The sequence below is a fragment of the Canis lupus genome, chromosome 33, assembly GCF_011100685.1.
Source record: "Canis lupus familiaris isolate Mischka breed German Shepherd chromosome 33, alternate assembly UU_Cfam_GSD_1.0, whole genome shotgun sequence".
In the NCBI taxonomy this organism is placed as follows: Eukaryota; Metazoa; Chordata; class Mammalia; order Carnivora; family Canidae; genus Canis; species Canis lupus.
In genome coordinates, this window is record NC_049254.1 from 894,418 (window position 1) to 902,571 (window position 8,154).

Genomic DNA, 8,154 nt, shown 5'->3' on the forward strand with positions numbered 1-8,154 from the left:
ACCCTCCTAGATCCAGTTTATTTTAATCCATTTCCAGTGAGACTAAGGATGAATTCCACAGATTTAAAAAAAAAAAAAGAGTTCTTGGAGTTTAGAAACGGTGGTATTAGTGTTGCAGGTGCTTACCCTGAGCCAGTGACATGGGCAGATTTATATTAATTCCAAAATTGGCTGGAAAACTTCAGTCAAGCGCGGGAAGGGGAGTGATATGTGAGTCACAACCACAAAATGCTTTATCTCATGTGAAACTGGTGTAAGTGAGAACTTTAAATGGTATTGACAGGAGTGTGAATTTTCTTTTTTGAGAGTTCCACCTGCCTAAAAGTGGAAGCTTCCCCTGCTGCTGCCCATTCTGTCCTCATTTGAGGGATAAACAAAAGCCTTCTCTCCAAAAGTCTGTCAATCCTGCACTTTTATGAGGCACTGAATTCATTTAAAGGAAAAAAAAAAGTGTTAACTGAATACATTGTCAAACTAAAAACGACTTTAATTTTTTAAAGGGAGACTTGGCATACCAAATACTCTGAATAATTATCTCGGCCATGAGTGGTTAGTTTGGTGTTACTACTATGATGGCGAAAAATCCAGTACCATACACACTATTTTAATCAGTAGATACTGTTAGAATCCAAGGTATAACCAAGCAAGAAATGGCTACAAGATATGCACATAAATGCCAGGGGACCCTTCACTAAATAAATGTCATCAGAATAATTACTAATAAAATCCAAGGCTGTTTGCTTTTATTTTCTAGCATTGAGCATACATTGTGTAAAAGAAGGAGTCTGATGCTTTTAAACCAATTAGTTATATTATTATTTCTCTATAGATTCATATTAATTTATTCTCAGGAGAAACTGAAGTATCAACTTGGAATCTTTATGATTTTTAATTTTTCCTTATCTTTTTATTTTGACCCCAGTAAATTATTTTTTAAAAAGTTCTTTACTATGATTTTTAAGGTGGAAGAAGAAAACAAAGTTTCTGCGCTCTCCTCCTGCTGAGCGGTGACTGCAGGCCGTCGGCTGATGTTCCTGCGCTGGAAGAGTCCACAGGGCCTCCACCAGGCCTCGAGTTCCCGTCCCCGTGTCAGGCGGGGCCCTTCTCCGAGTGCTCCCTCCCAGGGCCGCGGGGTCTGCCGGCTTCGTGGACTCACCTGGACCAGAGGCGGGACGCGGTCTTCACACCGCGGCCCAGGGCGCAGGAGCCGCGGCCGCAGAGCGTCCTGCAGGCCGCAAGGACCGTCCCGTGTCGGGCAGGGCCCTTCTCCGAGCGCTCCCTCCCAGGGCCGCGGGGTCTGCCGGCTTCGTGGACTCACCCGGACCAGAGGCGGGACGCGGCGTCACACCGCGGCCCAGAGCACAGGAGCTGCGGCCGCAGAGCGTCCTGCAGGCCGCGAGGACCGTCCCGTGTCGGGCAGGGCCCTTCTCCGAGCGCTCCCTCCCAGGGCCGCGGGGTCTGCTGGCTTCGTGGACTCACCCGGACCAGAGGCGGGACGCGGTCTTCACACCGCGGCCCAGGGCGCAGGAGCCACGGCCGCAGAGCGTCCTGCAGGCCGCGAGGACCGTCCCGTGTCGGGCAGGGCCCTTCTCCGAGCGCTCCCTCCCAGGGCCGCGGGGTCTGCCGGCTTCGTGGACTCACCCGGACCAGAGGCGGGACGCGGTCTTCACACCGCGGCCCAGGGCGCAGGAGCCGCGGCCGCAGAGCGTCCTGCAGGCCGGCTGCCTGCGCGTCCTCTCCCGGCGGCGGACCCTGACTTCCTGGAGCCTCCCCGACAGGCCGCCAGCAAGGCACCTTGGTGCCCGGCCCACCATCTGCTGTGGCGACACCTGCTGGAGCGAAGCCCGGGTCCCTGAGGGAAGGAGACTCAGGCTTCCGAGGTCATTGACGTCTCCCCACCCAAGGGGCACAGTCTGTTTACCTTGTGATGAATCCCCTCAATTTAAGATGAGTTTCATTCCTCAGAAGCCATGATGAGAAAGATCATTTGGATGATGATTCCTGGGGACCCGAAAGCCCATCCTTCCGCAAACAGAGCAGTTTGCAAAACATCCACAAGTTACAGAAGTGCCGTTTACCAGTTAATAAATGTTACTGCCTTGTGCATGGGTTTCAGATAACTGTGAAAATTAGTAGACATTAAAATTCTGAGTACATATGCCACATAAAAGTTCCTCTCTTAAAAATAAAAACAAATCTGTTTTAATATGATGAGCCCGAAAATAAACCCTGAGTGCTTTTGTTTCTACCAACACTTAATGTTGATCATCCTTAAAGCAAATACTCTATTCAGGAAAAGGATATTAACCAACAATTTGTCCTTTTAAACTTACTTGAATCAGAGAAAAAGAATTATACTGAATGAGACAACCTATTTTTTTCTGAGGTCAGAAAAACTGGGTTATGTTATGCAGTTTTAGTCTGTAAAACAACCCACCGACTCAGAGGTGACAACCTGCTTCTTTGCCCCTGTGGGCTCCCAGGCCTAGTTACCTTGGAGGTGACCGGCCGTCCTACAGCCCAGGAGTCTCAGATTCATCCCGAGAACTCAAGGCCCTGTTCCTTGGTCTGAGGCTTTTGAAAGGAAGGAAAAAAAAAGAAAAAAATCAAGAGCAAAAGCTTTTTGGGATCTATATCTTTCCAGTTTTTTTTTAGATCTGATCCTACTGGTACACTTTGCCGCTTAAATTTAGGCAGTTCAGCTCTACACAAATGATGTTGCCTTGTCTCTCACCATGGCTTAAAAAATAATCTCCAACTTCTTTTTTCTGCCACATGGATAGGAATCCAGGCCAATTAAACCAGAGATACCTATCGTAAGTACTATTTGTTCCCTGCGGAGAGAAACAGCGATCCACTTCCCCTAGGTCTAGCTGGGGTAGACATCAGGCGTCTTAAGCTGAGATATGGAACAAAACAGGGATATTTTCGTGGCCAATTTAGTTTCTTGTAAATACCAATGGTCAGTTGTCTCCGACAGAGTCCGACTGGGGTCTAGGCGATGTCTCAATGTTTCACAGGTGTCTCTGCTGCTTCTGAGAACCTCCACAATATGCTAAATGTCCCCAAAATATACAAATAATTCAACCAATCCGCCAACATCATGCCTGGCCTGGCGCTAGGGTACCGAGTCAGGCCAGCTGGCGACTCGTCTCTCCTCCGGTGGAGGGATCGTGGCGCTGTAGCATCAGCCTCACGTCCCCATCAAAGCTCACGAGTGTGTGTCTCCTCTGCCTCCGACTTTGTCTTTCAGTGTCTCGTGGGTACTTGTTTGGTCCGACCCTTCAAAGCATTTTCCAAGGTTTATTTCCGTGGTGGGGTGGGGGGTGGGGAATCATGGCCCTGCTTCCCAGTCCCTGCGTTGCTGTGACTACAAGGAAAGCCTCCGCTTCCTCAGGCCCCTTGCACGGCCCCTGCCCCGGCCCACGGAGGTGGGGCTGCGTAGGCAGGAGAGCCCTGCTGCGCCGGCGGGGCCCACGCTTCCCAAAGCGGTGAGTGCAAGCGCTGGCCACAGTCTTATGCGGCCCAGCCGGACCGACCCGCCTAACCCCTGATCCCATGCAGCCGGGGTGGACCCAAGGGGGGGATCCTGGGACCCAGGGTGGGGATCCCGGACCCAAGGTGGGGATCCGCCCCCCAGGGTGGGGATCCTGGGACCCAGGGCTCCCCGGGGGCAGCCGACCGCCCTGCAGAAGGAGCCCCGGACGGTGGGGGGAAAGAGCAGGGAACACAGGTGTGCGGAGGAGGGGAAGGGTGAGCACTAGTCCCCTGTGGCAGCTGCAGCAAATTACCTCCTACTTGGTGGCATAACGCGACAGGAACGGATCGCCTCACAATTCTGGAAGCCGGAAATCCAAAACTGAGGTCACCGTGCTGAAGTCCCGCGTTGCCGGGGCCGCGCCCTCTGCTCGGGAGGCCCCACGCCTGGCCGTGGCTTGTCTGGGGCGCCGCACCTCCACGTGGGGCCCCGCGGGGCCTGAACTCCCAACCGCCGGCCCAGGCCTGCGCGGGACAAGCTGGGCCCTGGCCCCGAGCCCCGCCGCCCTGCTCCCCGCCGCCCCGGGGGTCTGGGGGGGCCTCCTCTTCGAAGGGAGCCTGTGATGCAGAGCTGTCGTCTTTTCAAGCCTCTCCCCATCCCTTTGCCGGCCCTCGGGTCCCTGGGGAGGATTTGTGAGCTCCCAGAGGGCCGGACCCGGGGGGCGGGGGGGCAGGGGGGGCAGCGGCCTGCACCCCGCACCCCCGCGCCCAGCAGCTTCCAGGCGCCGCTCGCAGACCCGCGTGCGTCCTCCGAGGCTTCGGCCGACAGCGCCTCAAAAACCAAGCCTCGTGGGAGAAGCTGAGGTTCGCAGAAGAGAAAACGCCTGTCAGAAGTGGCCTCGGGAATTTTAATCCAGGGATATACGCGGACAGGACTCCCACGGGACGTGGGATAAAGGCTGAGCTAATTTTATCTAAGTATCAAAGGGCCTGTTGCCCAACTGAAATCTGGAGGGCAGCGTATTTATTGTGGTTTACATTGGGTTTTAACTATTACATTAGGGTTTTCCTGCTGCTGTGGTTCTGTCCTTTCTTGGCTGTTCACACATTTCTGGAAACCATCTCAGTTTATATTTCCTTTTCTATCATCTTCTTTGCTGTTCCATATGTCCAGAACGGCTTCTTTATATGCTTAAACTGAAGGTTGTGTTGACAAACATTCCTATTAAAAAATTTAAAAAAAAAAGATCTCTGGCCACCCAATGCAATAGGAGTCCCCATCTGTCTGTCCCTTGGTTTATATATTGCACTCAGTAAATCTTTATCTTCAAATCTATAATGAGAGAGATTTTCAATCTCCATCAGGAAACAGAGTGGTCTAGGCGGAAAGGACCTAGGCTCTGCCATGCTGAGCCTGTGCCGTGTCAGTACTATGCGAGCAAGGCCTTAACCTGCCTCTAAGAACCAGGCACATTTCAAAGGCAGGCCTTGGGTTAATGGTAAGACGCATATCAGAGTTTATGAGAAGTTGGAAATACATTAGTAGCCCATCAGCCTAGAGACTCTAGGCCAGGAGAAGAGCCTCTAGGTGCCATTGGGCCTTATCCAAGTGCGTTACACAGGGTTCATTATGGCTCACGTTTCCTTAAATTTCCAGTTTCACAGACATCCAGAAATGCCAAAATTATGAGAGGTAGTTTAGAATGAGGAGCCAGCGCACCATTGCAGGGCACGGTACAGGCTCTATTAGAGCTGCATTACCTCTCAAAGGAAGTTGAACAGATTAAAAAAAAAACCTGAGGATTCTTCTCAGATCAGGGTCATGCACAGAACAGGAGACACTTTCTGTCTGCTTCCAAGTAAGCAGGGGAAAAGGTCTCTACGGCAATCGCTGAGCCAGCTTTACATATTTCCTCCGGATCCTGAGAAGCTAGTGGGTAACTCTTGACAAGAAAAGTTTAACATCAGGGAATTGACCCTTCCTGACTATACGAGGAGAAAGATTGCAAGGGGTGAGCCACATAATTAGCTTCTGCTTTCATGGTCAACTTGCTCTACTTTAAACCATAAATATTCCGACACTCTGCTAGACCCACAAATCTATTTATCCTTTCATTCAAAAAATACTTGCTGAATGTCTACTATGTACAAGAGAACATTGCATTCCCTAAGTGAACAGTGTTTAGTAATTTTATCTCACATAGTTACCAGTAAATTCATAGTATTAAAAATATATGCCAAAGAAATATTAAGTGAAACATTTATTGAACGAATCTCTGCACAATACATTGTATGAGATGCAAGCATGACCTTGTGTAATGTTGTCCAGAATAACAGGAGCTCACCATTCAGCGATTAATTATGACATAAAATCATATGTAAGAAAATGTGACAAAAAGCTCCGAGCATCCAGTTACAGTGAGATAGTGCCACCAACAGAGGCGAGAGCTCTGTCATGGGCTATGAGTGAGGTCTTAGTAACAGCTGTTCAATAGTCTCAGATAAGTCTGTTTGCCTTTTGAATAAGGCAGCACCACACTGAGGCTCTCATATATCAAATTATATGCCAGAGGTAAAGAATCCAGAGATGAATATAATCTAGTTCCTAACTTCACAAAGGCTATAACTCAATGGGAGCAATAGACATTTATGGAAATTATTCCCATGGAGCATGTCTGAGTGTGTGTGTGTGTGTGTGTGTGTGTGTAGGTGTGTGTTTTTGAAATTGAGGTTCATACAAAATGCCCAACTGTTGAGGAAAGTTGGGAGATGTAGAAAGAGAAAATCAATGATGATTTTTACTAAAGCAGACTCTGCTACAGTATGAACTGATTTTACCCAAAACCAAAGGGAATCTAAACTCAAAAGTCAGTCTCAGGAAACAAAGGAGATGGATTTATTTTGAAGAGTTGCTGCTCACTCTGCCTGTCTTCAATGGCCAACAACACATCTTCATGTGTCACCAGCATGGGTGTGACACCAGCGAGGCCCTGTAGGAAAGAGAAACTTCAGCAGATACTTGCTTGATGCAGGGCTGGTTCCCTGTAACAGTTTTCCTGGACATATGAACCCAGTTCTTTTTGTATTTGATGATCTCACCTACTAATCCTGCTGCTCTTTCTACCACTTTAATTTCTTTTCAACCTCAAGTTTCTTTTTAATGATTGAAACTCTTTTCTGAAAGACAACCCTAACCCCTTGCAATTTGTATTTTTTTTCTAAACTAAGGCTCCTTGACTTAGGGTACTATGCATAAACATAGCTCCTGAATTCTAGTGACTCTTTAACACTCACAACCAGAATTTCATCCTTATAGGTATCTCACCATCAGACATGCCTTCGTCAAAATGTTCCTCTCTCAACACTCTCACAAGTGTCACTGTTCACAAAGACAACTGAGTAGGATTTATTCCTCAACAAAATTAACAAAGGTTTATAAAAATAAGTGAAGAACAAATTTAATTTTTTTGAATACTGGATAACTTTTCTAAAGTATATTCAAATTAGTTAAATGTAAATATTCAGGAAATATAAATCCTGGAAAAAAATTTCCATGAAATACATACTAAATACAGCATGGAATGGCAATTTCGCCTTGGCACATAAACCACTGAAGATTTTTTTTTTTTTAACTGAATGCAGAACCAGTTAGAACATTGCTGTTTTGACTTAGATGGGCATTTGTAAATGTTTGGGGACTTAAATTTTGTATAATACATACAGGAAGTGAAGAAAAAGGAAAACCTTTTCTTCTTCTTTGGTAAGGCTTAGCCAGACATATCATAAAGACCATATTTTATTTGTAAGAAAAGTTTTTGTTAGAATTTTGTATTTTATATACTTTTTATATGAAAAGGTACACTTTCAGGGGCACCTGGATGGCTCAATTGGTTAAGAGTCTGCTTTCAGTTCAGGTCATGATCTCAGGATCCTGGGATGGAGGCCCGCATCTGGCTCTCTGCTCAGTGGAGAGTCTGCTTCTCCCTCTGTCCCTTTCCTAGCTTATGCTGTCTCTCTCCCTCTCTCAAATAAATAGATAGAATCTTTAAAAAAGGGAAAAGAAAAGGTACATTTTCAGAAAAGATTTAAGGTTCTTAGGTAATGGTAACGCAACTGAACTATATCATAATGCCAAGAGTCATTATTATGCAGGTGTCCTGTACCAAAATAACTGAAATGCTTTTGGGTGGTCACCTGACAGAGGTGAAATTAATACTCCCAAACTCAAAATCTAGTTTAGATATCAAGATTGATGATGCCATAGATACACCAGGAGAGTATGAAATGGTTTATTACTTACATAATGAGGCTTTCTTGGGATAAACTAGAATGTGCTCCCAAAGCAGGTCCAAGAATACCTTGAAAAAGCAGAGAACAAAGATTGTCTGTAGGGTTTTTCTGGTAGATAGGAGGGTGAGTATTCTTTCACACAGGATGTGGCTTGTGTGGTTTGGAATTCCCACTAGCTTGCCCAGATATAAAGCAGAGGGAGAAAAAGAGTGGTGGGGATTGAAATTTGTCAGCTGTCAAACAAACACTGAAAATTGAATCTGACTCTATTACAATTCACCTCTGATATTTGACTGATGGCTGAAGTGTGCAATATTTCAGTGAACTGAGTTTGAACTTATTTAAATAGGCCATCACCATCCTCTATGAGTCCTGAGGCTCCACAGC

General features: G+C 47.1%; 1 long non-coding RNA gene across 2 annotated transcripts; it reads right to left on the bottom strand.

Moving 5' to 3' along the window:
• Positions 1-1,603: 1,603 nt before the first annotated feature.
• LOC111093792 lies at positions 1,604-3,956 on the bottom strand. Of its 2 annotated transcripts, none has more exons than XR_005383014.1 (3): positions 3,792-3,956; positions 1,922-2,120; positions 1,604-1,829 (listed from the first exon to the last, which is right to left on the bottom strand). It is a non-coding gene; the product is annotated as an uncharacterized LOC111093792 (long non-coding RNA). The 2 variants fall into 2 exon arrangements; XR_005383013.1 differs by having other exon boundaries at positions 1,612-1,829; positions 1,922-3,282.
• Between the last annotated feature and the right edge of the window lie 4,198 nt (positions 3,957-8,154).